The sequence below is a fragment of the Myxine glutinosa genome, chromosome 6, assembly GCF_964187855.1.
Source record: "Myxine glutinosa chromosome 6, kmMyxGlut1.1, whole genome shotgun sequence".
Taxonomy (NCBI): Eukaryota; Metazoa; Chordata; class Myxini; order Myxiniformes; family Myxinidae; genus Myxine; species Myxine glutinosa.
The window spans coordinates 88,715,991-88,733,717 of NC_136266.1; the positions used below are offsets into that span (position 1 = coordinate 88,715,991).

Genomic DNA, 17,727 nt, shown 5'->3' on the forward strand with positions numbered 1-17,727 from the left:
TGTCCCCCGTCGCACCGCGGAGCGAAAGGCGGACTATGGTTTTCCCCTCCGTCCATGTGTCCGTCCGTGCGTGCGGGCGTGCGTGCATATGTGCGTGTGTGCATAGGCGAAGGACCGCATTCGAATTTGGTGTGTGGATGCAACCCACGTCAAAATCCAAGATGGCCGCCGCCATGTATGTCTGACGCCATGTATGTCTGAACCTTGTGAGCGGATTATCTTGAAAAATAAGCGAAGTACCAACTTCTAATCTGGTGTGTGGGTGTATCTAGGCATAAGGAAGAACCCTGTTGAAAATTGGTTCGCCACGTCAAAATCCAAGATGGCCGCCACCATATATATATCTGAACCTTGTGAGCGAAATATCTTGAAAAATAAGCGAAGTACCAACTTCTAATCTGGTGTGTGGGTGTTTCTCGGCATAAGGAAGAAAGCTATTGAAAATTGTGTCGCCATGTCAAAATCCAAGGTGGCCGCCATCATATATATGTCTGAACCTTGTGAGCGAAATATCTTGAAAAATAAACGAACTACTAACTTTTAATCTGGTGTGTGGGTGGATCTCGGCATAAGGAAGAACGCTATTGAAAATTGGGTCGCCATGTCAAAATCCAAGATGGCCGCCGCCATGTATGTCTGAACCTTGTGAGTGGAATATCTTGAAATATAAACGAACTACTAACTTCTAATCTGGTGTGTGGGTGGATCTAGGCATAAGGAAGAAGGCTATTAAAAATTGGGTCGCCACGTCAGAATCCAAGATGGCCGCCTTGAGTCTTCCAGTTTGTCAACTCACATCACTTCACCGACGGGGGACCTAGGCGTAACGCTTGTTTTTGTAGGTTTTTGCCATGGCTTTGTTTTGGTAGGTTTTTTACATATTTATTTTTTTGCTATGTTTTTGCCATTGCTTTGTTTTGTAGGCTTTTGCCATTGCTTTTTTTGTAGGTTTTTGCCATTGCTTTTTTGGAGGTTTTGCCATTGCTTTTTTGGTATATTTTTCCATTGCTTTTTTGGTATATTTTTCCTTTGCTTTTTTGGTATATTTTTCCATTGCTTTTTTTTGAGGTTTTATATATCTTGCTACTTCAGCTCTATTTAATCCACAGTGTATAGGTACATATAGCAAGTCAGTATAAATGATGGTTGGCCCAGCTAGGTGGGCTAAGTGCTGTGGGTTCAAAGCTGACTGAATGGAGCAGTATTAAGAATTTTAATTATAAGTGTCAAGAGATTGCACTTTTTTGATGTGCTATACTCTTGAGAGAGCATTGGTGCTACCGAAGTATAGTTTCCTGGCCAGGTTTATACCGGTTGATTTTCACCATTGCCTTTTCCCAGCATTTTTTGTCTGTGCTCTATACGTTTCAGCAATGAATCGGATGGGATTACACCGACCTCCCAGACTCAGAGTGGATACTCTAACCCACTATACCACCGGGTCTAGTGAGACTGAGCTAGTCCCAGGAAAATTGTTATGTTGCCATGAGATAGATGGTCAATCAATCTCACTTGGCTTAGTCCACACCTCCAGGAAGCATATTGTGCTTATCCCACCTGCTCTGGTCTGTGTATGGTTCCACTACCCACTCTATGTTGACTGTCCTCAAGGCAACTTCAGATAGTTGCAGAAATGTTCAATATATAAAGGCAATGCCTTGTACCCACATTGTCACAAGAAAACAATATTCAACAGTGAGAAATGGTTATTCCATAAAAATGGTCCTCAAGTCATTACTTAAAATCTGTGAGTCTGAAATGATATATTCACTCTCCTTTATTTTGTGCATCACATATGTGAAAATACAATGTTGCATTTTGTTAGTATATAATAGCGTAATCACTCAAATGAAGTTCACCATAATTGGTGCATTTATTTCATGACCATCGTTTGTGTTAATTACTCAGCACACGATTATCTATCTGCGAGCTTTTAAATCCTCTCTCCACATATATACGGCATGATATGTGGATCGTGGAATATTCATGTACTTGTAATTGATCACGAGTAATTAACAGGTAAGAATTCATTTTTAAAATAAGGATGAATTAAGCAGGAATGTAATCACATGCATGTTTGTCCAGGATATTTTAGAGCAATGCGTAATATTGCTAATTACGGTTCGATAAGATGTATCATATTTCAGGCTATCACCAAGGAAGAGATATAATTTTGGCTGGTGGGGAACGAGGGATGTAATGGGATTGTAATGCAATTGTAATTTAGAAGGAACAAAATTCCCAGGTGTTTAAAATTGGGGTTTTATCTTAAATGGAACGGGAGCTCTGAATGCCATGGCTTTTATTTTGCAATTAATAGCTTCTGTGATTAATAAGAGTATTTATAAATGTATTTATAGGTCATCTCATCTCGATTCTCGAAGAGATGAACTTGTAAATTGGGCTGCGATGTCCGAATGTCTGTCCGTCCGTCTGGTCGTCCGTCCATCCGTTAACTTTTTGGGCATTGTTTTTGCTACTCCTCCCTTATCATCCGGCTGATTGTTCTGAAACTTGACACGTGAATAAAAGATTGGCCCGCACAATGGCTATGGGGCTCCAATTTTTTGATTTCAGATAATGTGGGCTTCTAGAAGGGTTGGAGGGGAGGGGGAGTTATCCCCGAAACAGCTACCTGTCTCGTTGTTATGTACATCCGAGCGAACCTTGGATGGCCGTTGGATCTTCACCAAAATTGAATCATTTCTTCCTTGTCACATGCCCAACCTGTCCAACATGTTTCGTCTGAATCCATCGACAACTTTTTGAGATATCTTGCTATACATTCAGTCCTTGCTTAATGTTGTAGTTACATTATTGAAAAAGTGTGACTTTAACTGAAAACACTTTAAGTGAATCCAATTTACACATAAGAATTAAAGGTACCCGGAAGAGTACCCCAGCAAAGGTACTCGGAATTGCCGGGCACGACAGTCACTTTTCTGACGGGAATATAGAGAGAGGAGGGGAGGGGAAGGGAGGAGAGGAGGGGGAGAGAGGAGGGAATGGGGAAGACAGGAGGAAAGGGAGAAGAGAGGAGGGAGAGGAGGGTTGTGATGAGTGGTGGGGTACATGGGATGGAGGAGGGGGGCAGGGTGAGGGACAGAGGGAAGACAGGGTTGGGGGAGTGGGAGGACGGGGAGGGGAGAGGGCAGGGAGGTGGGGAGTTGGGGGGGGGGAGCAGTAAGATGGTTCTATGATATCAAAATGCAAATTCTATGATATCATCAAGGTGTGTAATCTCTCAAAAACTTCAGATTCACCCCAAACGAGCGCAAATGTAACATCCTCAGTTGCATCCATTCGTATAATCACGTGTAACAAAGGCCCTGCAGATCGAGCATCATGCTGCCTGCACAGGTGTGCATGATCTTTGCCTGCAGAGCACAAAGAACGATGTGATTTCATTTTAAAACATCTGTTTTTTCACCAGACTTGTTTTAATTTTGTGTGGGACACCTCAAGGGGCCTCTAAAATGGAAATACAAGTCGAGTAGACCCCAAAAAGAAGCAATCCCTGAAGGGGACAGGGCGTGAGGCCTAGCGGTAGAATGCATAACATATAGTACCCCATTAAAAGCAATTATTGGCCTCCCAGGGATTGTTTAAAAATAAATTTGAATTGTTCTCAAATTTCACAGACTTTATTTTCACCGAGTCTTAATCTACTTCAGCAACCACCAGAAATGAAAACAGAAATCGAATCTGAGCTAAAATGAGGGTGTGAGGCCATCGATAAGCATAATATGTAAAACAAGACAGGAAGTCTAACAGCGACGTGGCTGGGCTTGTAAAAGATTATAACCACAAACACATATGATTAGCTTTTTAAACAGTCGCTAATGCTGTTCATAACATTAAACAAAGAACTTTGGAGGAATCCAGACATCCGTGAGGTAAGTTTGACTTACAGAACTGAGGGAAGATCTACTGTAATCTAGATTATACATCACAAGGGTTGGGTACGTACCGTTTTGTTGGAAGAGACATAACGCCGATGCATTCGATATTTGATGGTCATTTTAACAATCGGTTTGTTTGTGTTTCACTCTGAATGAAAAACGTAAAAGTAGAGCATGGTGATTGTGATACATGATAGGTTCGACGATATGTTCAGCATGATCGGCATATAAATCAAAATGGCGGTGTGTGGAGAGTCAGCCGCCGTTCCGCCGTAATGACATCAGACGTAAACACATCACCCTGTCATGTGACCAGATCCTCAGCTCTCATTGGTATACGTTTGAGGGGACATACATACATACATACATACATACATACATACATACGTACGTACATACATACGGACGGACAAACTGTTCTAAAAGGCTTTGCCCGATGGGCTACGCCGTAAAAAGGAGTGCTGTCTGCTGCATCGCCATGGCTTGCAAAAGCAGCCTGTGGAGCACACTCACGTTAATTATCTTTAAAACAATTGGTGTTTACATTTACCTAAACATCCAGCATGCAAAGTTTGGCGCCGCTACGTTTCATGGTTTTTGAGTTATGGAGGAGATACCCATACACACACCCATTGCATTTTATTGTTATAGATAACTTCATTGGGTATTGAGATTGCAGACACGTTCAGCTCTTTGGTGAAGTCTAAACTCATGAAGTGAAGTATGGAGGGAATTTGTTGTGAGGATGGAACACGTGAGCAATGTTTCTCGGAAAACAAATCATGTGTTTGTGGGAGTGGTGTTTGTTGGGTGCGAGTTGTGATGGGTGTTGGTGTATTCGGTAGGGGAGACGATGTAATTCCTGTAAACAAACAAAAAAAACAGTACATCAGAGCAGAAGGTGGTGTTTCCAAATTTGACCATTGAAAATTTTTTTTAATTGATCTGATCGATCGCATCGAGAGAAGAGAGCATTGATGGTTGTTATTAAAGGCTGGTGTTTTTCATTTGTATTTATGGCAAGTAGGCCCTCCTATGGTCCTATATAATAAATATGATCTTATGTCAAATGATACTTGAGCGTCATGCACTTTCAGAGAAATTTTCACACCTTTCTCATTGATAAAGACCTTAAAGAGAGTTTCCTTATTCCATCTATGTTGTTCATATTGTAATCAAAATTGTCCTTACTGACTGTAACTAAACCATCTTGTTTTTCCGATGCAATACTACTCGCGCGTGATAATGTTCTCATCCTTTTTGCATATGATGGTCATCTTGCCATGATTTTGCATATCAACCATGAAAGTCAGCTGAGCAGTGGTGCAGGTGAGCATAACTCTTGTTGTTTCTTTGTGGTCTTGATGATAGAACAGACTTCCATCCAAGATGAGATATGCCTCGGCGACTGGCTCCATGTGAAGGCTGTTCTGCAGAAGGTTAGTCTCCCATATTACATGCTCTGGAGCATATTCCTTGATTAACTGTGTTGTTTTCCACAAAGGCAGAATTCGGGCCATGCCCGGGTCGGCGCGGCCCTGACCTGGTAGGTGTTGGAGCGCAACTGTAGTGCTGCCAGTGTATGCCGAACTCAGTCCAATCTCAAATTATGCAGCAAGGTGTTGGATATGGGGTCATCGTGGAATGCGGCAACACCGAGTTCCTAGACCTAGGTATACCAGTGCTTCCTAACCGTGATGCACCCTTCTCCTTTCGCTCCCCACACCCACACCAATCTCTGACTCCCAATCTCCGCTATGCTTACATTTCATTTCCATCTGAAATGTGTTTATTTGCTCATGATTCTTTCTCATGTGAGGTATATTCATACATATTGCCCATCATTAATCACATGGCTAGAAACCATACTAAAATTGCATTGCAGGATTTTAACTTTTATGTGTTTGTTTGTCTCCTCCTTTTGCTCAATATTGCTTCAGCTGCCAAAGGTCACCAATTTGGAACACCGCAAACAACAAAAGTATTATTAACATTGCGCTGTCGCCATCGACAAGAGCCCCAAACTACGACACGTAAAAATGAAATAACTTCTCCCCCTCCCGCACCACCCCTCTCCCGACTTCATTCAAACCTGCAGTATTTGAATTTTTTTTTCTTCGGATTACAAAAAGCAGCAGGTGCTTTATCCAAGTATTGAAACACAATTTTAATCAGCATATCAAAAGGTAAAGAGTTGCCTGACCTTCAATGTGAAGTTAATGGGCACCAGAAGTTTTGCAAAATTTCCATCACATTGGGACTTCTTAAATCAACCGTGGCTGATCTCATTGGAAATGGACGAAAATATATCAAATGAAGTTGAAAATAGTATCAATCAATCAAATGTACCATACTATGGTACTTATGTCAAATAAGTATTTGTTCTGCCGAAGTAGTTTCTGTGCAAAGTTTATGCTCGGTGGTTTGCTGTGACCTTCTCAGCAGTCAGTCTGGGAAGAAATTTGGAATTTGTTCTGGTTGCCAGTGATAACGAGCATATTCTTCACAAAAGACACCGCATCTTCCTGCATGCGAAATATCTCTTTCACAGTTTATAGCTGGGTCGAGATTCAGACACAGGCGACACAACTCAAAGGTGAGTGTGCACATCTCTAGGTTATTCTGCCAGCCCGGAAATAGTACAGGCAGACTTAAAGTTTTGAAAGATCAAGCCACAGTAAGTTTTTTAACTTTAACGATTTTGCAAGATATTGAGCTGAAATTTGTGTAAAGTGTGAGTGATGAGGTCTGTGTGAGCTTCTTGCCAAATGTTGACCATAACATCTTCGAGATTGCATGAATGGATTTGAATTATTTAAACCACGTTGGATCAAAACTCACATCTCAATACTTTTGTTAAAATGGTGTACAATATGTTTCTAATGTTTTCACTGACTTATCTACCATCCCTTTGTTCACTGTTTAAAGCTTCAACGTACTTGCAAATAGAAAATGAACAAACACAACCCACGGGTAAGACAATTCTCCCAGAATTGGTGCATTTTCGTATAACTTGTAATACCCCCTCCCACCAGAAGCAGCGCTATGCCATAGTAGTTACATAAAGAGAATTGGGATGCACCCCCATCCTGAACCCCCAGGATAATTTTTTATGCCTCTGCCCCCGAAGGTGGCCGGAAGCATTATGTTTTCGGGTTGGCCATCCGTAGGTCCGTCCGTACGGGCTAAGCCTTGTTTTTCTCAGGACCCACATGTCCGATTGAAACGAAACATTCAGGGTGGGAGTGACACCCACATACAATGTTTTTTATGATAATTGTGACGTCATAGGTCATGTGGTATAGCAGCCATCTTGGATTTAACGCAAATAATAAAAATAGATTTCTCGGAAACTGCTGAATGGAAAAATTTGAAACTTGGCATATTGTCAAGTACTCCCAATGGGGAACAAAAGCATGATAATGATGACATCAGTGGGGGAGGGGTATACCAGCCATGAATGTTTTAATTAAATGCCTGATCCTAAAAATCTGAAATTGCATGTACATGATCTCTGACCCATTTGTATTGATATATTAACTTTATGACAGCAGGTCACGGTTTGGCGGCCATATTGGATTTTTTTTTTTTTAATACAAGATCGAAGCTCGTGAAAGAGCTAACATTAATCACACAAAAAGTCAAACCGACACATAAAACATATAATAAGGGGAGCGGTAGACAATATGGGGAGAGAAGGGGAAGGACACAAACACAACATTTGAGAGCAGGGACATCGAGAGAACTGTGGGAGGGAGAGGGCTTGAGGGGAGGTGGGAGAGGTATAAAACATACGGACACTGCAAGGACTTCCAGGAAAGAAGTTGGAATTTCAAAAAAAGTGTATCTGGGGTGAATTAGCGGGGGTAGAAAAGATCAAGGTTTTGGATGGGGGATGGTGGTGAACAGATATTTTAAAGACCTGGAGGGAGGAGTGGGATTGCAGGGAGTGGGGGAGTTTGTTCCAGAGGCGGGAGAAAAGAGGAATGAAAGAGTGAAGGATTTTACCTAAAACCTTAAAAAACATCTTCACTTATGCATAGTGTACATTTTTATGTCATATGTCATGTGGTTTGGCAGCCATATTAGCTTGAACCCCGTTATTTAAAAAAAACACCTTTCTCCGAAACTGCTTCACCGATTGATGTGAAACCTGTTATGTCTGGTAAAAATGTGATATTTGAGAACAGCTGAAGGGATTTAAATCAAACATGTTTATTTTTAGGACAGCCAAGGAGGGAATCTACCCATTGTCACAGGCAGGGACTACGCAAAGGCATAATGGCGACACAGTTGCATGGCTCTAGTACGACTTAAAACCTTCCCTTGCACCCCTGAGTAGAACCATCAGTTTTCAACGTATGCCGTCCAACAGTTCAGGAGTGTATACAAGTCAAACAAGCAAACCCACAGACACTTCTCAAATGATATTATACTACTAGTGGGGCATGCTTGCAGACTGCAAGCAGATACTGGGGTGCAACCTACTTGCAGTTATAATAAATATAAGGTTTATATACATGTATTTGATGAAGTGGATTGGGATTATATCCTGCATGCAGCGAAAAAAATCAAGTGAATAAAGAATAAATGATAAAATGAGCTTTTTATTTTAAAGTTTACGGCTATAGTAATTTTTTACGTAAAAACGTCAAAATTTCAAAAATAAAACAATTACTTGCATTCTAATTGGTTGGTAGGCAATGCTAAGAGATGGCATTTATAATATATGATTCTGTCTGGTATGGGTTCAATTCCCATCCCGACAATAAATGCAGTACACTACAATATCACAGTCATTAAGCACGCTTTCAATAGATTATGTAATGAAGAAGGTATACATGTTTATGATTGTTTGTCTTCCTTCCACTGTACACAATCTAAATGAAAAAAACCTACAGACACTTCTCTAATCATACTGCCATAAAACCTAGAAACACCAGCTGCCTTGGCCTTGAGGAGCGATCGTGCCTTGCAAGATCACATGACGTGTAATTAATTGTCTTTGGTCGCATGACCCTCCCTGAGCAGGAGCGAGGCTCACCAGCTGACCTTTGTTAATCGGTATTTTCGTTTATGTACATTCACACATAGTTTTTTGTTTTTCCTTGGAAATGTAGCTTCAAGTTATATCGGTATGCAAAATTTCTACTTTATAGCACACCTAGCGAGTATTAAAGATTCATATGTGTGAGTGAGTGATTGAGTGATTGGTTAGAAAGAGCTTTGTATATTTGTTAATACTCACTCAAAGTAACACAGATGTTTCAAACCCATTGATCTGTATATATTCCAAACAGGAGGAATTTATTTATATATTTGTGTTTGTGGGTGAGAATATGTATATCTAAATATCTTAACAGCCGATGTGAATCATCTGGTGTGATTGCGGGATGTCGTTTGAAAACTGAAGCTCAAGATATATTAGTCATTGGCATAGCCAAGACCAAGAATCACCTTGTTTGAATGCCAGAAACCAATCCTTCCCTTCGTTGAACTCCATACAACGTGAATAATGGCCTCAGAGGTGTTGTCGATTGGTCAACTTGTGATGGGCATGGGTGGTTTTATAACTCGTTAACAGCGTTCCCTTGTTTGAGCTTCCAGATGTACGACTAAAGGAGACAGCACCAGTTCGGTTACATATTGCTCCCATTTTACTCTCCCCTCCCCATCCCTCCTTCCCCCATCCATGCACCCCTTCTTCCCCCAATGAACTCTACCATCACTGTTCGTGAGTTGGTGAAGTGAAGACACAAAATATTTATTGTGAAACGTATTTGCCTTTGTGGCTGCTATCATGACGTATGGTAGTGTACAAAGCACAAATGTTTGCGAGTAGCACATGGTCCTGATTGCAGCTCTGGGAATGAATTGTGTGGAGTGCTTAGTGAGGTGGGATGTTTGTGCAGATGTTTGGTGGTGCTTACGGTTGACGGAGAGCTCGTGGATCCGTGTTGAGCACCTGTCCAGCTGCGCCCATGGGATCCGTAATTGAGGTGCGTCTGTTTGACTTAAATGCAAATCCTAACATGGCAGATCCTGGGACAGCCGCTGCCCTTGCTGGATAAATTATTGGAGCGAAATAATGGCTCAATTTTGTTTCTTTATTTCATTGGGATTCATTTATATGAGGTACGGTTTCTCAAACGAAAATGTGTTTCAAAAGGAACTAAAGTGAGCTGTTTTATTGGGGAGGGGATATTAATGAAAATTTTCTTCTTCAGATCGACTAGTCCTGCATCTCGAAAGGATGGATCAATTAATCCGTGTACCTGATTTAATAGACAAATTATTTCACCACTATAGATCCCATGGTGTCTTTCCCAACAGTAGATCACTGGGCTAGCCTTGTTTTTTTTTTTTCATGCAAATCACGCACACACGTGCAGACACTTGAGACATTACCAGACTGACTTCAAGGAGAGGTGGCATTGTGGGAAGTAATACAAATTCCCAGAGCACTCGGTACCGACAACCCTATCCTGTGGCATCACTCTTCTCTCCGCTGTCAGCCGGGCAAAAAATAAGAAAGATCCCTCTTTCCTCTTTCCTCCCCCCCCCCCCCCCCCCCACTTCCCCACTCCCCAAGGAAGCCAACCCGTGGGGTGTATCCATGTTATATCCTTAAATGCTGAGCATCAGGTGAGGAAGTAGCATGGACGATTTTTTTTTTAAATTCTTCGGTATGACTCGGCCGGGGTCAAAATCACACCAACCACAAACTGGGTATCCTCCGTCGATCCAAGTCTTCTTTGGAAAATCTACTCAAAGGTGACAAGGCCTTTATCTGTATCTCAATGGAGTACTGCTCTCCATTATGGGCTGGCACTCAAGCAACATATCTATCTCTCCTCGATTCTGCGAATCTGAAGCTCTCAAAATTATTGGCATCTCCCATGATGAGGCCGAAGAACAAGATGTGTTGCTCTCACATCACAGACAGGTCTGGTTTCTCTGTTTTGACTGTCTATTCTCCAGCATTGCTCCCTCTGTCTCTACCTCTGCCTCTCTCTTTCCCTTTGTCGTGCTCTCTCTCTTAGGTCTCCAACCCTTCCCCCAGCAATTACAGAACATATGCATTATTCCAGTAATTCCCTTCTGGTTAAACTTCCAAAATCGAGACTGACTGCACACCTCAACAACTCTTTTATTCCTCAATTCTCCCATCTATGGAACCACCATCCAGACACGGTTCTGCCTTACTATTCATTCCAGGACTTCGACCAAACAGTGCACCACCATCTATTGTCATCACTAATTCGGATCCATGATCTTATTACACAAGGACATTCACCCATCATGCCTGCACCACATCAACACCAGACCAATTTCATCCGTTAAAACAAGCAATTTCATTGGGGACTTGGATGAGACAAAAGAGGTGATGAGATGAGAAAATGGGGATGAGACAATGAGACACGCAAAGGGATATCCCAACCGTGTCAAAAAAGGGGAAATATACAGTCACGTGAAAAAGTAAGTACACCCCATGTAAAGTTTTGACTTTTTCAACATATTTCAACATACAGCTATTTGATCTTCATTTCAACAATATTGATAGATAAAGGTGATATAATATAACAAATATCATGAAACATTTACATTTTGTAGTCCATTGTATAATTTAAATAAACATAAATGCAAATTTCGCATGTGGAAAAAGTAAGTACACCCTTGGCTCTAATAGGTGGTATTGCCCCTTTTGGCAGAAACAACCTCAAGTAGGCGTTTCTTATAACTGTCTACCAGTCTCTGATATCAACTGGGAGAAATTTTTGCCCACTCCTCCATGCAGAATTCTTTCAGCTGTGCGATGTTTGAGGGGTTTCTTGCAGGCACAGCTCGTTTCAAATCCCCCCACAACATCTCGATGGGATTTAGATCCAGGCTTTGACTTGGCCATTCCAGAACCCTCCATTTCTTTATTTTGAGCCATTCCTTGGTGGATTTACTGGTATGTTTAGGGTCATTGTCATGTTGCAAGGTCCTCCTTCGGTTGAGCTTCAACTTTCCGAAAGATGGCCGGACTCACATTATCCTCAAGCACCCTCTGGTACAATGAAGAATTCATAGTGGATTATATGATGGTGAGCTGCCCAGGCCCTGATGCAGCAAAGCTGCCCCAAACCATAATATTTCCACCACCATGCTTTACAGTTGGTATCAGGTTCTTGTGGTCAAATGCTGTCTTTGCTTTTCGCCAAACATGTCTTCTGGTACTGTGGCCAAATAGCTCTACCTTTGACTCATCTGTCCAGAGCACATTGTTCCACAAGTGCTGGTCTTTGCCTAGGTGTTCATTGGCAAACTTTAGTCTTGCCCTGATGTTCTTTCTGGACAGCAAAGGTTTCCTCCTGGCACACCTCCCATGTAGATCAAATTTGTGCAGCCTCTTTCTAATGGTAGACTCGTGCACTTTGACATCAACACTGGCCAGAGCTACCTGTAGGTCCCGTAATGACATTCTGGGGTTCTTAGAGACTTCTTTCAGCATCTTGCGGTCTGCTCTCGGGCTGAAGTTGTTGGGGCGGCCTGGCCTAAACAAGTTGGCAGTTGTTTGGAATCTTCTCCACTTGTAGATGATCTTCTGGACAGTCGAATGATTGATTTCAAATTGTTTGGAGATCTTTTTAAATCCCTTCCCAGACTTGTAGGCATCTATAACCTTCTTTCTGAAGGCCTCACAGAGCTCTTTTGCTTTCGGCATGGTGACGCCGCACACTTCAACAACAAAGAGCAAACCAAACTAAATATCTGAGGTTTAAATGAGACAGGTTCCTCCAAGATCCTCTCCAACGATGTTCTAACCATTTGCACCTGAGCTGGTGCACCTGATTCTAATTTTAGGTATATGAAGTATTGATAAACTTACTTTTGTAAGTTTGTACGTAAGGGTGTACTTACTTTTTCCACATGCGAAATTTGCATTTATGTTTATTTAAATTACTAGGGCATGCCCGTACTATATATATATCTAAAATTATATCCCCCCCCCCCCCCCTCTATTTACATGAAATGGTTTGGTCCATTCGCAAAGCCAAAGCGAACGGCTTGCGAGTACGGTGACAATCCCCCCCCTCTATTTACATGAAATGGTTTGGTCCAAAGCGAACGGCTTGCGGAGTTTGGTAAAGAAATCGCCATAGCTCGGTAACTACTTGTCCGATTAATATGAAACCTTGAAAAGGCACATCCTCGGGTCCCCAGCAATATACCTGGCAAGTTTCAAGTATATCGGACCCGTGGTTGTCGAGAAACAGCGGTCACAGACAAACGACAAACACACAGACAAACACACAGACATACAGAGATTACTGGAATTATAGATAGATACAATGGACTACAAAATGTAAATGTTTCATGATATTTGTTATATTATCTATCCTTTATCTATCAATATTGTTGAAATGAACATCAAATAGCTGTATGTTGAAATATGTTGAAAAAGTCAAAACTTTACATGGGTGTACTTAGTTGTTCATGTGACTGTATATATTGTTGCGAATATGGAATTTGGCCTCCATATCCGCTTGTAAATATTCCCCTATTTTCTCCAATACTCCCCAACTTTCCCCGATCCCCCATTCCCTAGTCCCATTGCATGTAAATAACAATCAGTAGAGCCGACCTTCCCCTTATTCCCCCATTAAATGTCGTGCCCAGGTCCACCGCACCACACGTAGACAACTTTCGGACATCTTCCTAGTTATTCTTATTCTATGTCAGTTAAGGCCTCGTTTCCATTAATTATGACTCTTCGTTGCACCAGAATGTGATTATATGGCATCAGTAGTGAGTTTAGGACCTTTTCCATACCTCCTTCCATCTTCTTCCCCAACCAACTATGGCTGCAGCAACGGAGGGGATGGGGGCGGCGCGGCGGCGCGGGGGGGAGGATGCGTCCTCACACCGGCTCGATTAGCGCCATTGACCACGCGCTCCACGGGGTTACCACGGAGGGGCTGGCTGTCAGCTCCTCCTCAAGGGCGGAGCCTGGTAACCCCCCGCACCCAATCAGAAGGGCGGACCGATTCCATCTGGGGCGGCGCTAGCGAGCCGAGGGCGTGTCACTCCCCGCCGGATATACGCGGCCACGTAGCGGACGTGACGAGAGATGCGCCCCGAGCTTGGAAGGACAAGACGCCACCCTCCCGAGCGCTGAGCGACCTCCCCGGCATCTCCACCAAAGTCGCGACCCACGAGCGCTGAGCGACCTCCCCGCATCTGCTGGACACCACCGTACGTGATTCTGTCCCTGAGCCAGGTGCACCTGAGCCATCGACTGCCGCTTTCCTTGCCATCAAATCCCGTGTGAGTCAGCGTTGTCCCGTTTATCTGTGGTCTGTCTAGGGTTAATATAAGAGTGTGTCTAAGTGCCTGTCTTCCTATGATGTCCCTCTCGTCCCTGTAATCTAACCTTTTTCCGTACGAATATACTTGAAAATCGAAACCCTGGTGTCGTATTGTGTCATTATAACCCAGCCGGGTGTCTTCTTTTTCCTTCATTGGTCTAGCATAGCGCGATTAGTCAACCCCGGGTGCAATCGGGGTAACTTGTACGGATACGGCGGCCATCCCGCTCGGCCCACCATACCATCAAAGTCGTATCTGTAACAATTGGTGTCGAGGAGTGGAATTCGAACCCGGGACTAAATTAGTTAGGCCCAAATTTTGGGAGGGAAAATCGATTCGGAGCGCGTTTCCCGCGCGAAATTATAACGGCGAAATTTCAATTTGTTTTACGAAAATAAAAAAATAAAAACCGAATTTTGAAAGTCGCGCTATGGCGGATCAAGACGGCTGGGGTCCGGTAGGGGAGAGTGAAGCAGGGTCGGTCCAGGACCAAATTGAGGGACATGAGGAGAGCGAAGCAGTGAGGGCGGCAGGTTCGCAAAATAGCGCCGTCACGCACGAAGTAGCGGGCGCGCAAAAAGGCGCCTCGCACGAGCGTGCGGTAGCCGAGCCGGCTGTATCAGCGGGCTTTAACATGCAGCCGATTGACATGCAGGCCCTCATTGCGCAGTTACAGGCAGCTGTACAGATGAGTATGGGGAGCCAAATTGAGCGATTGGGTGAGCGGTTGGGGAACCGGATGGATGCTCAGGGTGAGCGATTGGAGGGCCAAATGGGGGTAATGAGGGACGAAGCGAGGGCTCGGAGTGAGCAATTGGGGGTAATGAGGGACGAAGCGAGGGCTCAGAGTGAGCAAATGGGGGTAATGAGGGACGAAGCGAGGGGTACCAGTGAGGGGTTAGACAATAATTTTGAGGAGTTAGACAAGAAATTTGGGAAGATAGACAATAATTTTGAGGGGTTAGACAACGGGATAAAAGAAGTGAAAAATGGGTTAATGGGGGTAGAAAATAGAATGGCTGCCCAGGAGAATCAGATAGAGGGAGTGAAAAATGGGTTAGAGGGGTTAGAAAACAGTATGGAAGGCAAATTGAGGGACATGAGGGACCAAGCGGAAAGGGAAGTTAAACAAATGGAGCAGCAGATAGAGGGGGTCAGAATGGGGGTAGAAACCAAACTGGATGCTCACAGGGAGGAAATGGAGCAGATGAGGGTGGCATCTGGGCAGGAGATGCAAGTGATGGGAGAGGAGATCAGAAGAGGAGTGAGTGAGGAGGTCGGAGGAGTGCGCGAGGAGGTGAGGCACTGTAAGGAGCGCATGGAGAAAGAGGTGAGAAAGGGGACTGTAAAATTGCAAGGTGGTATAGAGGAGTTGACGCTGGGAGTAGAACAACTGACAGTGGGACAAAAGGAGTTGGGGGACCAGGTAAAGAAGAACACAGCGGTAATAGAGGGTTTAAAATCGACACAGAAGGAGATGAAAAAGGACGTAGGGGTAATTAAAAAAGAGTGCCAGACGGTACATGAGGACCTGACGAGGAAAATGGACAAGGTGGTAGAGGTAATGGAGGTTAAAGAGCGGGAGGTGCGGGAGCACATAGGAAAAAATAAAGTGGAGTTAGAGGAAGAACTTAAAGGGGCGCACGAAGAGATGAAGGAGATGAAGCAAAAATTAGAAGAAGTGGAAGAAGGGGTGAGCGAAATTAAGAAGCGACGGAGAGAGGATAAGAAAGAGATAAAGGAGGAGATAAAAGAATTGGTCCAAAGTCTGTGTTTGGATCGTGATGATGTGCTCATTAACCGGATGAGGGATTCGCAGGTGATGGAGGAGAAGCGAAGAGGAAGAGGACCCGGTGTAAGTGGTGACCAATATGGTCGTGCGTATGATGCGCCAGGGGATTTAAGGAGCTTGGGGGTCGAGATGGACCCGGGTGTTCGTGAGAGGCCGTTGGTGAAGTGTGCGACCGGTCTGGTGTGCGAAAAAGGAGGTGTGCGAGAAAATCCGACTCTGGGGTGTGTGAGGAAAAAGTGCGTGCCAAGGAGTGAGTGTGCTGGCGAGAGTGAGTCGGTCGTAGCGCGTGTGCGAGGGAGCACGTGGAAGCGCGGTGTGGTGAGTGTTACAGAGGGTGTGACGGGAGAGTGTGCGCAGGAGTGTGCGCGAGAAAGGTGTGTGACGGACAGGTGCATGAGGAAAGAGTGCGCTGTCAGAAGTAAGGAAGAGTGTCCACCTGTGGTGAGTGTTACAGAGGGTGTAACGGGAGAGTGTGCGCGAGAAAGGTGTGTGACGGACAGGTGCATGAGGAAAGAGTGCGCTGTCAGAAGTAAGGAAGAGTGTCCACCTGTGGTGAGTGTTACAGAGGGTGTAACGCAAGAGTGTGCGCGAGGAAGGTGTGTGACGGACAGGTGCATGGGGAAAGAGTGCGCTGTCAAAGGCAAGGAAGAATGCACACCTGTGGTGAGTGTTACAGAGGGTGTAACGCAAGAGTGTGCGCGAGGAAGGTGTGTGACGGACAGGTGCATGGGGAAAGAGTGCGCTGTCAAAGGCAAGGAAGAATGCACACCTGTGGTGAGTGTTACAGAGGGTGTGACGGGAGAGTGTGCGCGAGGAAGGTGTGTGACGGACAGGTGCATGAGGAAAGAGTGCGCTGTCAAGAGTAAGGGTGAGTGCGCTGTCAAGAATGGAGGTGAAAGTAGTGGGAGTGACATGGAGCGTGAGTTAGTTGTGACAGGTGAACGAGGATGTACACCTGGGATGGAAGGATGCACACCTGGAATGGTAGAGCGTGAGTGGGAATGCACGCTGGAGTTGGTGGTGAGGCACGTGGTTGGGTGTGCGAATGAGGGCACACCTGTGATTGTCACAGAGGAGGTGACCGAGGAGGGGGCGCGAAGAGGTGTATTGGTGAGGTGTGCGACCAACGAATGTGTGCCAAAGTGTTCGGTGGTCAGGTGTGTGACCAAGGCTGTGAGTGGAATGGGTGTACCTGGGTGCGTAAGGAAAGGTAGCATGGGCACGGCTGGATGTGTGAGCAAGGAACGGGCTGCGGGGTGTAAGCGTCCAGGTGAAGCATCGACGTTAGATGGGGTAGAGTTGAGAGCGACTTATAGCCGAGTCGGGCCCTCGGTGCGTGCTGGGCCTCGCTTTGAACGGCCGCGTCCAGGCTCCACTAGGCGGAGCTGGCAGCCCGATAGAAAGGGTCGTCATGGCGACCACTTTTTGGTGAGACGTGCCGGCAGGTCTAGATCGGGGCATTGGATGGCTCCACGCCGAGGTGGTGCGTGGGATCTCGGCACGGGTAAGCCCCCGTCCCTGCACCGAGTGCCGGACGCATCCAGCCGCTGGCACAAAACAACCAGCATCCATTGCTTGGCTTTACGAAGCCGGGCTTTGGACAGGGATTGGCGCACCGAGAGGTATTAGTGAGTAGACTGGGTGATGAGGTTAGTGTTTTGGACCCCAAATTAGAGA

General features: G+C 44.6%; 1 long non-coding RNA gene across 1 annotated transcript in view; it reads right to left on the reverse strand.

The window, feature by feature from the left end:
* Positions 1 to 1,759: 1,759 nt before the first annotated feature.
* The window catches only part of LOC137417346 (uncharacterized), a 162,032-nt gene continuing 146,064 nt past the window's right edge, over positions 1,760 to 17,727 (reverse strand). The window contains exon 3 of the long non-coding RNA XR_010982417.2: positions 1,760 to 3,377. This is a non-coding gene — a long non-coding RNA (uncharacterized LOC137417346). The remainder of the gene's footprint in view (positions 3,378 to 17,727) is intronic.